The sequence below is a fragment of the Carettochelys insculpta genome, chromosome 5 (genome assembly GCF_033958435.1).
Source record: "Carettochelys insculpta isolate YL-2023 chromosome 5, ASM3395843v1, whole genome shotgun sequence".
NCBI lineage: Eukaryota > Metazoa > Chordata > Testudines > Carettochelyidae > Carettochelys > Carettochelys insculpta.
Window position 1 is genome coordinate 54,687,348 of NC_134141.1, and position 12,673 is coordinate 54,700,020.

Genomic DNA, 12,673 nt, shown 5'->3' on the forward strand with positions numbered 1-12,673 from the left:
AAGAGTGAGCGGGGTTTGATGGGAGCCATCAACTATGTAAAAGGAATTCCAAAGAGGATTGTTCTCCTTGGTGGCAGAAGAAAGTGATAAGCAGTGGTTTTAAATCATAGTGAGGGAAGTCTAGGTTGGATATTAGGAAAAAACTGTTTCACTGGGATTCCGTCTACACTACAGTATTTCTGCAAGATTTTTTTTTGAAGAACTTCTTTTGAAAGATCACATCCACACACAAAAAAAGCAGATCAAAATATCCATTCATGCTTTTGATAGAGAGCATCCACACAACCCCTGAAATTTCAGAACAATGAGCCAGGGATCAAAAAATCCAGTGTCGTGAGGACTACTCTTTTAGAGGAAGGGCCCATGGAGCATCTACACACACACTGTTTTTTCGACAGAAGCTTTCAAAAGAAGGCACTCTTCCTGATCTGGGAGCAGAAGGTGGCTTCTGAAAGAAGAGCTACATGCTTTTAATTTCAGATTGAAAGTGCATTTTGTGTGTAGATGATCTGCATCTTCTTTCAAAAAAGAGCCAGCTTTTCCCAAAAGAACTTGCAAGTGTAGATGCAGCCTAGGAGGGTGGTGAAGCACTGGAATGGGTTACAGAGGAAGGTAGTGGAATCTCTATCCCTAGAAGTTTCAAGTCCCAGCTTGACAAAGACCTGGCTGGGAGGATTTAGTTGTTATTGGTCCTGCTTTTAACAGAGAGCCAGACTCAACTTCCTGAGGTTTCTTCCAGCCCTGATTCTTTGTCTTTTGGTCTCCAAGGGTCCATATGCCAGCAGGTGGACTCCAGGGCTATGTCTACACGTGCCCCAAACTTCGAAATGGCCATGCAAATGGCCATTTCGAAGTTTACTAATGAAGCGCTGAAATACATATTCAGTGCTTCATTAGCATGCAGGCGGCAGCCGCGCTTCGAAATTGACGCTCCTTGCCGCCGCGCGGCGCGTCCAGACGGGGCTCCTTTTCGAAAGGATGCCGCCTACTTCGAAGTCCCCTTATTCCCATGAGCTCATTGGAATAAGGGGACTTCGAAGTAGGCGGCGTCCTTTCGAAAAGGAGCCCCATCTGGACGCGCGGCGTGGCGGCAAGGCGCGTCAATTTCGAAGCGCGGCTGCCGCCCGCATGCTAATGAAGCGTTGAATATGCATTTCAGCGCTTCATTAGTAAACTTTGAAATGGCCATTTGCATGGCCATTTCGAAGTTTGGGGCACGTGTAGACACAGCCCAGCAGGCCAGATCCACAATGCTTTGACAACTGAATATATGACCTGAAATGAATGTTCAAGAATCAGCAAATAACATCATTGACCTGCATCAGTAGTTAAGACTGATGCAAGTGAAGTATACTTTACCAATTCTTCTCTCTAACCCGGTTCTTTCTTTTTTATTAATACATTTTTAGATATTAGATCTAGAGAATTGGCGAGCATGTTGTTTGGGTGAGCTACAAATATATATTGACTAGGGCCTGGGGCCACGCCCTTTGGGGTCTGGAAGAATCTGTGTGGCGTTGAGTGAAAGACTTCAGAGCCTCTCACCTTCAACTGGGGGTTGTTGGTCTGAGCTGGTGGAGCAATTGAGAAGTCAGTGGGTTTGCTTGTGTAGATTCTGGCTGGCCTGTGGGGCTGGCAGAGGTGCTGTGGTGTCTGGTTGGATTTGCCTTAATGAGAAAAAACATCCCAGCCTGGGGCTGTAAGTGGCCTGGATTTTAAGCAAAGATTGATTTCTCAAGCTGTTCCCAGAAACCCCATCCTATTGCAACAGCGAAAGAACTAGGCGTCACCAATGGAATTAATGGGTAGCAGCAATTAACAAAAGGAAGTTTTTCTTCATGCAGCACTTGGTAGGACAGTGGAAATCATCACCAGGGGATGTTGTGAAGACCAGGACTATAACAGGGTTCTAAAGAGTAGAAAATAAATTCATGGAGGTTAGGTCCATCGACGGCTGTTAGCCAGGATGGGTAAGAATGGCGTCCCAGGCCTCTGTTTGTCAGAGGTTGTAAATCGATAATAGGAGCAGGATCACTCAGTTATTACATGTTCTGTTCACTCACTCTGGGTCATCTGGTATTCGCCACTGCCAGAAGACAAGATACTGGGCTAGATGACCCTGAGGTTTGAACCACTATGGCTGTTCTTATGAAAAAAAATCAAAGCAGAAATGGTCCTGTCAGTGTAGTACTTGAGACATGCCAGGAGGGAATCTGGATATTTGTGGGAATGGAAACAATATGAACTTGATAATAGATATATAAAAGTTTAGTATCTGGTCTGTATATGGAACTTTTGAAAATTGGAAGGATACATGTTAAAATGTAAAATTCTGAAGAGAGACTTTTTTGAACAATGGTATTTCACATAGAGATCAGATGATTCCTCTTCTGTGTATTGGGCCTATCAGCAGGGTGTGTGTGTGTGTTGGGGGGGAGGGAACGCCCTAGGCCTTGCTCCTTCTGCCCTTTCCTCCACCTCTCCTGGCATGGAGCAGCCCCCTTCCCCCACCTTAGCCCCAGCCCAGGGCAGCTCAACAGCAACGTTGTGTATCCATAAAAGAAACTATAAGGTGATAGTCTAGTGCAGATTGCACCTCCCTTATCCAGCACTCTCAGGACCAGACAGATCCCAAACAAGAGAATTTGCCCAATAAGGGACGGTGTAGGGCTGGGCTCAGGGACTACTATAGCACCATTCTCCTGCCCTCTTCCCCTGGAGTTTTAGCCACAGCCCTGACTCCCAGGGCTGTCACAGGGCTCCAGCCAGCCTCTTCCCCCCACAGGGCAACTGGAGGCTTCAATTCCCACCCCACAGGAGTGTTCCACCCCTGCACCTGTGGGGCAGGCAGGGGCTCCAACTCCTGGCTCCATGACAGCTTCCCAGACCTGTGCTACTGCAGGGCCAGAGTGGAGCTCAGGCTCCGGCCTGCACTGCCTAGGGACAGGTGGTTGCTCCAGGTCGTGGCTCTTGCTGGCAGGGGAGCTCTGGTTCCTGACTCTGCAGCAGCATCCTGGTCCCATGCTGCTGCAAGGCAAGCAGAGGCTCTGGTTCCCAGCCCAGTAGGGCTCCCGCACCTGCCAGCTACTATCTCATCTGGCAACATCCTTGGTTATGCTAGAGAAGAGAGTACCAGATTTGAGAGGTGCAAACTGGAGTACAATTCTAGTTTTCAAGAATGGTTTGGATCCTTTCTATAGAAAGTGTGCAGCACAAGAACATACACATTCTCTCTCTCTCTCAACAATAAATTATAAAGCGAGACTGAGTGGTTGGGATGAATTTGAGTTTAAAAATACAATCAGTCAGCTTTTTATGTAAAAGTTTCTGGAGTGTCTGAGTGACACAAACATGTTCTTGTTAAATGCTGGAATTAAAGCCTATGCATGCTATTGAATTGGAGCTTGTCAGGACAGTAGTTCAGAAATTGAAAAGGCCTAATTATTAAATTAGGGAGATGTGTCACAGAAGAGATGCTTATGTTTTCATTTTATTTGTCGTAGCAGGCAAGTCTCTAATTCCATTTCTGTCTGTGTTGGTGGTCAGCGGCTGGATTTAATTTAAAAAAATAGTGTAAAAGATGTGTGACTGCAGTGTGTAAATAAGAAGTTTACCTATTACACTGTGGGTCTTGAGGGGGCCTAACTTATGTGTACTATTTTTGCCACTGGTATTTCAACAGCCACAGGTTCAGTTTCCCAGGTCATCTTTCTGATATAAACATGCAACAATGATTGACTTCCTCAGACATGGGAACTTTTTTTTTTTTACTCTGAGGCTATGCCTACGCTACCTCCCAACTTCAAAGGGAGCATGGTCAGTAGGGTGTCAGAATTTTGGGGAGTAAAGGGACTTCGAAGTAGCCCAGGTACTTCAAAGTACCAGCAGGTTAGTCATGCGTACATGCAAGCTGGCACTTTGAAGTCTGCTGCTTTGAAGTTGTGGTGAGGAAGAATTACCTTAATGAAGTGCCACATATGCATCACACCACTTCATTATTGATCTCCTGACACCCTACTTCCCACATTCCCTTCAAAGTTGGGAGATAGTGTAGATGCAGCCTGACAGCCTTTCGTGGGGATTTCAGATATCCAGTCAGAATGAAGGTGTCAATGGTTCATAAAGACACTAGGCTACACATGGGAGGAATCAAGAGTTCCTTTTGATAGATACTAATGGAGTAGCTGAGCTAGAAACTGACTGCCAAAACAGTAGAAATAAAATTTATGAGGATGGGAATGGGGAAGGAAAAGGGTCTCCAGGGAAGATCTGCAGCAGGTTGGAAGGCACCTAAAGGAAACAAGGAGTACCTCTGTGGTATTAAATCCTGAATGAGCGCTCACAGCTCTCAAGGAGAACCCCCAAGAACCATCAGGGTCCTTGCCCTGGGGAAGGGTGACAGTTCATTTCTCTCATGAGGGAACACTGAAATAATGTAGCTAGATACACATAAAATCCATTCAAAATGCCAAGAATACACTGGTTAGAAATATATTTTTTCATATATTTTACCCTCAAGAAATATGATCTCAGGTGAAAGTTATCACTAAGTTTCCTAAGTATGTTTTTATTTCACTCCGCTCCCCCCGTGGTTTTAGCAGTATGTAGTGAGTAGACCTAAAAATTAAAGCACATTTTTCCCCACTGTTCTTTTTTACTATAATGCTTTCATTTTCTTCTCTGAATGTGATATTTGCAACTAGGTGTTCCTTAAGCTGCACTAACAGAATCCTTGTAAAATTAATGATACAGCAATTAAGTACTTATCTGGACTGGAACACAGTAAAATCATTTGGTGAATTTGCTATTCATTAACATAGCAAACAATTTATATATTATTCCAAGAATGCAGACATTAATTGGAAACAAAGTATAGTCTTGGGGTATTGTAACACATCTCAGATTTCATTAAAAGCTACTATATACTAAGAACTTTGGAAACATTAGGAACTCGGGAAGCTTTTGGGAAAGAGGGAGACTATACAGGAAGGATGGGCTCCACTGAGACCAAAAAGGAACCCAACTGCTTGCACTGAGAAAGGTCATAGAACATTGTTAAAGTAAGAGCTGGAGGAAAGCCAAAAGTGCAGAAAAGCACACGTTATGGTCAGACATATCCCTAAGGAGAGGAGCTATTAGTGGAGAGTAAAGGAGGAGAGGATGGCAAGTTATGAATTATAGGCAGGATCGGCTCAGAAACATTCAAATGCAAAAGATACTGTAATGGCAGGCAGCAATGACAAGTTTTTAAAGTGCTTATACATGAATGCTTCTTGGAATAGCTGATACTGGAATACACAAAAGGAAAGGCAATTCTTGATTTAGTTCTATGTGAATTCATCCTAGAATACTCCAGGAGCTGATAGAGGTGGTATATGAGCCTTTAGCTATCATCTTTGAAAAGTCACGGAAGTCTGTGGAGATTCCAGAAGACCAGAACAGGGCAGATATAGTGTCCATCTATAAAAAGGGGAATAAGAGCAATCTAGAGAATTACAGACTAGCCAGTTTAACTTCTGTGTCAGGAAAGATAATGGAGTAAGTAATTAAAGAATCCATTTGCAAACATCTAGAAGAAAATAAGGTGATAGGTAACAGCCAGCAAGCATTTGTAAAGAACAAATCATGCCAAACCAATCTGATAGCTTTATTTGATAGGATAACAAGTCTTGTGGATAAGGGAGAAGTAGTGGATGTAATATACCCAGACTTTAGTATCAAATGCCTTACTATCTCACATGATCTTTTCACTAAATTGGGCAAATGCAACTTAGAGGGAGCTACCATGAGGTTGTGCATAACCGGCTGGATAACCAGTTTTAAATAGTTAATGGTTCACAATCATGCTGAAAGGACAAAGTGGAATTCCACAGGTGTCTGTTTTGGGACTGGTTCTGTTCAGTACCTTCATCAACAGTCTATTTATTAGCATAGAGAGTATGCTTAGTAAATTTGCAGACAATACCATGCTGGAAGGGGTTGCAGCTGCTTTGGAGGATAGGGTCAGAATTCAAAGTGATCTGAACAAATGGTAGAAACAGAATGAAGTTTAATAAGAGCAAATGTGAAGTACTCCACTTAGGAAACTGATTACAGTTTCACACATACAGAATAGGAAGGAACAGTCTAGCAAGGAGTACTGCAGAAAGGGATCTAGGGGTCACAGAGGACCACAAGCTAAATACGAGTCAGTGTGACATTGCGCAAAAAAAAAGAGACACGAAACATGATTTTGGGATGCAACAACAGGAGTGTTGTGAGCAAGACACAAGAAGTCATTCTTCCACTCTACTTTACACTGATTAGACCTCAATTGGAGTATTGTGTCCCGTTTTGGGCACCACACTTCAAGAGGTATGTGAAGAAATTGGAGAAGGTCCAGAGAAGAGCAACAAGAATGAGAAAGTTATTCTTCTTAGCCTCTGAGGACAGGACAAGAAGCAATGAGTTTAAACTTTAGCAAGCGACGTTTAGGCTGGACATTAAGAAAAAGCTTCCTAACTGTCAAGAGTTTAACCACCCTGACTAAATTGCCTAGGGAGGTTGTGGAATTTCCATCACTGGAGATATTTAAGAACAGGTTAAATGGACATCGGGGATGGTCTAGAGGGTGCTTAGTCCTGCTGTGAGGGCAGGGGACAGGTCTTGGTGACCTCTCAAAGTCCCTTCCAGTTTTAATGTTCCACGAAGCACACAGTCTGGTCCAAGAGATGACTATAGTGGGACCCTTTGCTAATAGTGACAACAACAAATAAAAACTAAAAATTTAACATCCCTGTGGCAGCAAAAACACCACAGCAGCTAAATACTGTAGCATTTAATCTCAGAAAAGTGAACTATGCAAAACTGAGGAGGTTAAACAGAAGTTAAAAGTTACAGTGCCAAAAGTGAAATCCCTGCAAGCTGCATGGAAACTTTTCAAAGATACCAAAAGAGGTTCAATTTAAATGTATACCTCAAACCACAAAATAGTCAGGCCATGGCTACACATCCACTCCCTTTTGGGGTGGGGGGGTGTAAAGCCATGGGATCAAAATTACAGATGAGGCAGGGATTTAAATATCCTGCACCTCATTTGCATTTTCCTCACAAGATGCAGACTTCAGAATGGGGTCATTTTGAAAGTGAAAGTGCTGTGTAGACACCAGCACTTCAAAAGGACTCCCTGACTTCAAAATTCCCCTGTTCCCAAAATGAATCTGGAATAAGGGAATTTCAAAGTCAGGGGTCCTTTTGAGGTGTTGGCATCTACACGGCATTTTTGTTTTCAAAATGACCCCATTTAGAAGGCTGTATCTCATAGGAATATGTAAACGAGGCCCAGGATATATAGATATAGATATAGATATAGATATAGATATATATCCCTGCCTCATCTGCAATTTAGGTCCCACTGATTTCTATGCCCACTCCAAAAGGGAAGGAGTCTGTAGACCTAGCTTAAGAGGAAAAAAAGGAGACACTATAACTAAACATCAAAATAAAATAATCATTGAAAAACAAAAAAAAACCCCACATCATTTAGACTCAAAAAGTAGTTTTTTCTATTATATCAGAAGCAAGAAGTCTGCTACACTAAAATTTCATGTTTATAAATGGACAATTGAAGTGCTGAAAGAGCACTCAAATATTGTCACGCCATTGTGGAAAAACTAAATGAGTTCTTTGCATCAGTCTTCGTGCCTGAGAAAGTGAAAAATTTTCCCAAAACTGAACCATGCTTTATAGGTGACAAATCTGAGGCTATGTCTACACTAGAGCATCCAAGTTCCCAACGCATTCTGTTGACAGTAAATTGCAAGAATTCAGCACTTTTGTCAACAGCTGTATTCCACACCTCAGGTGGCAGAACACCTCTGTTGACAGAGATCTGTTAACAGAAAGCCAGCCTGGATGTTCTGGGGGGACCTCTGTCAACAGACAGAGCTTCCAGAACACCAGGCAGCCCAGCCTGCTGTGCTTCTGGTTGGTCATTTTGCTGATAGAATGACTGGTCAGTCCTGCTGCTCTTTGTTGACAGATCACAAGAGTGATCCGATCTATCAGAAGTTTTGTCAGAAGATATCTTCCAAAAAAAAAAATCAAAAATAGCTGTAATCTAGACATAGCCTGAGGAACTGTCCCACACTGAGGTGACGAGAGGGGAGATTTTGGGGGGCAAAATGATAAATGAATCAGTAATAAGTCACCAGGACCAGGTAGCATTTACCCAAGAGTTCTGAAGAAACACATGCAAAATTGCAAAACTCCTAACTGCAATCTAACCTTTAAATCCACTTCTGTAACAAATGGCTGGAAGATAGTGTTTGGCTCCTCCAGCTCCAGTTCCCCACACCCTCTGAGTGAACTTCAGGTCCCCTGGACTAAGGCAGCCCAACTCCAGGCTGCTGCAGCTCTTCTCTTTTACAGTCTCTAGCATTCCTCTAAGTCTCCTTCCCTTTGCTCGCTCACCTTCCAAACTCTTCTCAATCACCACACACACATCAGCTGACCATGGTTGATTTAGGGCAACCTACTCCTCAGCTGTCCCCACTCTGATTGTCAGCTCCACCTCTGCACAGGTTTTACTTTTGTTGGGGTCCCTGTAGGACCCCACTTGGGGACCCCATGACTGGGAGGTGGGCAGCCCCTGACTGCTTCAAGTCATCCCTGGGGGGTTTTCCTCTTGGCCCCCTTCTCCGGCCAGCTTCCCTCCTGCCTTGGGCAGGCTGCTCCCTCTTCTCACCACTCCACCCTTTCCAGCTAGTTTCCCCTAGAGCTGCTGGGTGGGTGGAGTGCAGGGGACTCTTGCCTCCTGCCCCTTGGCAGGACGGCTCCCCCTTCCACCCTTTAGGTGGGGAGACTGCTGGCCCCCTACTTGGGCCCACATTTCATCTGGCAGCTGCTGCATCCTTGCAGCTTTGGAGGAGGTAAGGGGCTTTCTTAAAGCAGCAGTTGGGCTCCCTCAACAGCCTCCTGTGGAGTGGCTTAGGGGAGGGGTGAGTTTGGGCAGGGCCCCCCTCCACAGGGACTCCAGAGGGGTGGCTGCATAGCCAGGGGTGGGGTGTTAGGGCTTGGTCCCTGCCCCACCCCTGCAGCCACTGCCTCTCCCACTGCCCTCCCCACAGCCAGCTGCCGCCGGGGCCTTCCCCATCCCCCCTCACAACCACCTGCCCCTTCCTCCTCCCAAAGTCTTTAAGGCTCTGCAGCAGCTGCCACGGCCTCCCACCCCAAGCGCCCATGGGCACACCTTCTCCCCTCCTCCCCCCCTCTGGTTGGCTTGGCCACCCTCGCCCCCCTTCTTCCATGTGCCCACCCCCCCTTTTTGATTTACTAGGCACTTGGGACCCCCCTTCTCACTTGCACCCCCACATGTACTCACTTTGATTTCCCCCCACATCCCAGTGCAGAAGCAGGAGCCGGCTTGTCCATCTTGTGCTGGGAGTTGAGGCCATCTTTGCACCACCCCCTCAAAGCTCACCTCCCTTCCCCCACTCAGCCAGGTCCTCAGCCCAGCCAGTGGGGGAGGGGCAGCTTTTCCCCAGCCTTCCCCTTCCTCTCCCACTTTCCCCTACCCCGCCCTCTCCTAAAGGCACCTACCCTAGATACACACTCTCCCTCCTACGCCCCCTTCCATGGCCTCTGTGCCCACTGGGGGGTCACCCAGTGAAGCCTCCTTCCCCCTCCCCCTCCCCTCCTCTGGTCCTCCTCCCACTTCTGAAATGGCAGCTGGCTCGTCCAGGGCTGCCGGGGTCCCTACCATCATGTCAGTCGAGGGCGCAAGTGCAGGCTCCAGGGCTCCTGCCATCCCCGCCACGGCATCCTCTGGTGACCCCACCCCAAACCCAACCCCCCAAAAGGGTAGGAAGGGCCAGGGGAAAAAGAAAGGAAGGAGCCCTGCCTGGAAGGCCAAACCTCCCGTGGCAGGGGCTCTTACCCCAGCTGCAGCAACATGTGGCACAGCTCCACCTTTTCCCCGTCCCCCTGTTCCCTCCACCACTCCTGGGGGTTCCGATTCTTCAGCCCCCAGGTCGTATGCCCAGGTGGCGGCTGCCGCCTCGCACCCTGCTCTGCCCGCCTCCTCCAGGACTACCACACCCGACGGTCGCAGCCCCTTCCCCGCGCTCACCAGGAGGCACGGAGTCTGCTGCCTCCTGCCGGCTGCCTCCTGCTGGCTGCCTCACCCCACGTGGAGACCTACGTGTGGGCACTGGCACGGGTGGTAGGGCCCGTGGCCATGGTGGCGGCCTCTCAGATGTTCGGGAAGATTGTCTTCTTCCTGGCATCGGAGGCCGCCGCCCAGGAGGCGGTGGAGGGGGGCTTGGTGGTCGGGGGCGTGCACATGCCCCTGGAGCTGCTTGAAGACCTGGGCATGCGGGTGGTGTTTTCCTCTGTCCCGCCCTTCCTCCCCAGCTCCACCCTTCTGCCTTTCCTCAGTGCCCTGGGCCAGCCTCTGTCGGTCCTGAGCCCCCTCCCCTTAGGCTGTAAAGACCCCGCTCTCTGGCGTGTGCTTTCCTTCCGCTGGCAGGCCCGAGTACAACTGCCTCTGGTGGCAGCACAGGTTGGGGTAGCCCAGGAGGGGGCTATACTGGTGCCCTACCAAGGGGCCCGGTACCGGGTCTTTTACACCCTGGGGGAGGCCTGGTGCTTCGTGTGCCAGGTGGCGGGGCACGTCTGGAGGGATTGCCCCCTGGCTCAGCGCGAAGAGGAACCCGGGACCTCCTCTGACCCGGGCGGCACCAGCCACAAGACCGGTGGCACCCCAACCATGACAGGCACTGGTACTGCCCCTCCTCCTCTCACCCCGGACAGATACATCGCTGCTTGGGCATCAGAGGGTGCCTGATCGCATGGCGCCGGGCAGGAAGAAGAGGGTGCCGGCGCCTGAGCGGGCACAAGAGCTGGGTCTGCAGAGGAGAGGGAGGCAGAGCAGGTGGCAGGACCCAGGCAGGACCTACCCCAGGGCAGGCCGTCCCCTTCCCCTGCTGCCCCTGCCCCTCTTTCCCTCCCTCCCTCCTTGCTGCCTCAGTCCCCTGGCCCTTCCTTCTCTGCCGCCCAGCCCCACTCCTCAGAGGACTGGCTGCTGGTAGGGGGAAACAGGAAGAAAAGGAATGTGCGCGCCCAGCACTCCACCCCATCGGAGGACGGGGTGGAGGTGCCCCGTAAAGCACCCAAAAGGGCCGCCAGCCCCAGGCCATCCGCCAAACCCCCAGCCACTGACCACCTGCCAGGGGTGATAGAGGCCACCACGGTGGCCGTGAAGGACACCACTCCTTCCACCCCGGAGCCAGAGCCCCAAAAAGTGGGGACAGTCTCCGCTGCGCCCTCGCCCTCCTCCAACACCCCTCCGGCTGCTGCCCAGCTCGCTGCTGCGGAGCATCCAGAGGAGGTAAGCCTTGGCCTCGCCCTCCTCTCACAGGAGTCGAGGCCCTAGGTCTCACCCCCGTGGCCCTGGATGCTGACTGCCTTCTATTGGAGGCCTGTGGGCCATCTGTCCACTCCCCTCGCCTTCTTTCTCCCCATCCACCAGCAACCCCCTAACTGCCACCCCCCTCTGCCCCAGGAGGTCGCAGGGTGCGGTCCCCCCCTCAGCTGGGGACAACCTCCTGGTCGGGGTCAGCCAGCCCCTGGATGCCCCGGAGGAACTAGTGTTCTCACTATACCCTCCCTCCCCTCTTGGACCCGAAGACCCCAACATCACTCCCCCCGCCCTACTGGTGCCTGCCGCCGAGTGCATGGGCACCTTGCCCTTACCCCCTCCATCACTTGTAGAACCCCCCACCCCAAGATCCCCTCCACTCCCGTCCCTGCCCCTGCTCCCACCTTGGCCCCCGCCTTCAACCTCAACCCTACTCCCTCCTCCAATCAACGTCCCATCCCAGAACCCGCAACCCTCCCCCCTCCTCCCACTCCCCCCACTTTCTCCTCCTCACCCCCCACCCCTACCCCTCCCCTTCCCACCCAACCGCAACTCCTGTCCAACTAAATCTGCCCCCGAAGCTGTGACTGCTCAGGAGGCCCTCAATGTACCTCCCTCTCCCAGCACTTCCGGGGCTGCTCTCCCTCCGCTGCCCCCATCCCTCCCAAACTCAGGCCCCAGTCCCTGCTTGGACCTTTTCTCCAGCCGCGGGGACCACAAGAAAAAGAGGCTGATGGGTACTCAATACCCTGAGGCCCCAGCACCCCACACGCTGGTGGGCGAGATGCACCAGTTCTTGGAGGACATTCAGGGCTCCAAGAATAAGGTAGCTCTTGCCCTCCAGCGCTGGGGTGACTTCCATGTCATCCTTGAGCCCGTGAGGGCCCTTCTAAAGGAGGACAAGGGGGCCAGGAGGAGGGATGCCACGACCCACCAAAGGGCCTGTGGCTTCCGTGATGCCCTGATTGCCTTCGGGCTTCGTCACGGGCTGCTGCGTGGCCCCACGGGGACTGTCGGCAATCCCTCCAGTGAGGATCCTCCCCAGCCCTCCCCATGGTGCCGCTCCTCCTTGCCACATTAAATGCCAGGGGCTGTGGGTTGGGTCTCCACAGGTGTCGAGTGCTCTCCTTCCTCCAGGAGGGGGGTACTTGGTCACCTTTCTGCAGGAGACCCACGCTACCCCAGCCGCCGAAGCCAATTGGCGGCTGGAGTGGGGAGACGGGGTCTATTTTAGTCATCTCTCGGCCTGCCGGGCCAGGGTAGCGACCCCGTTCT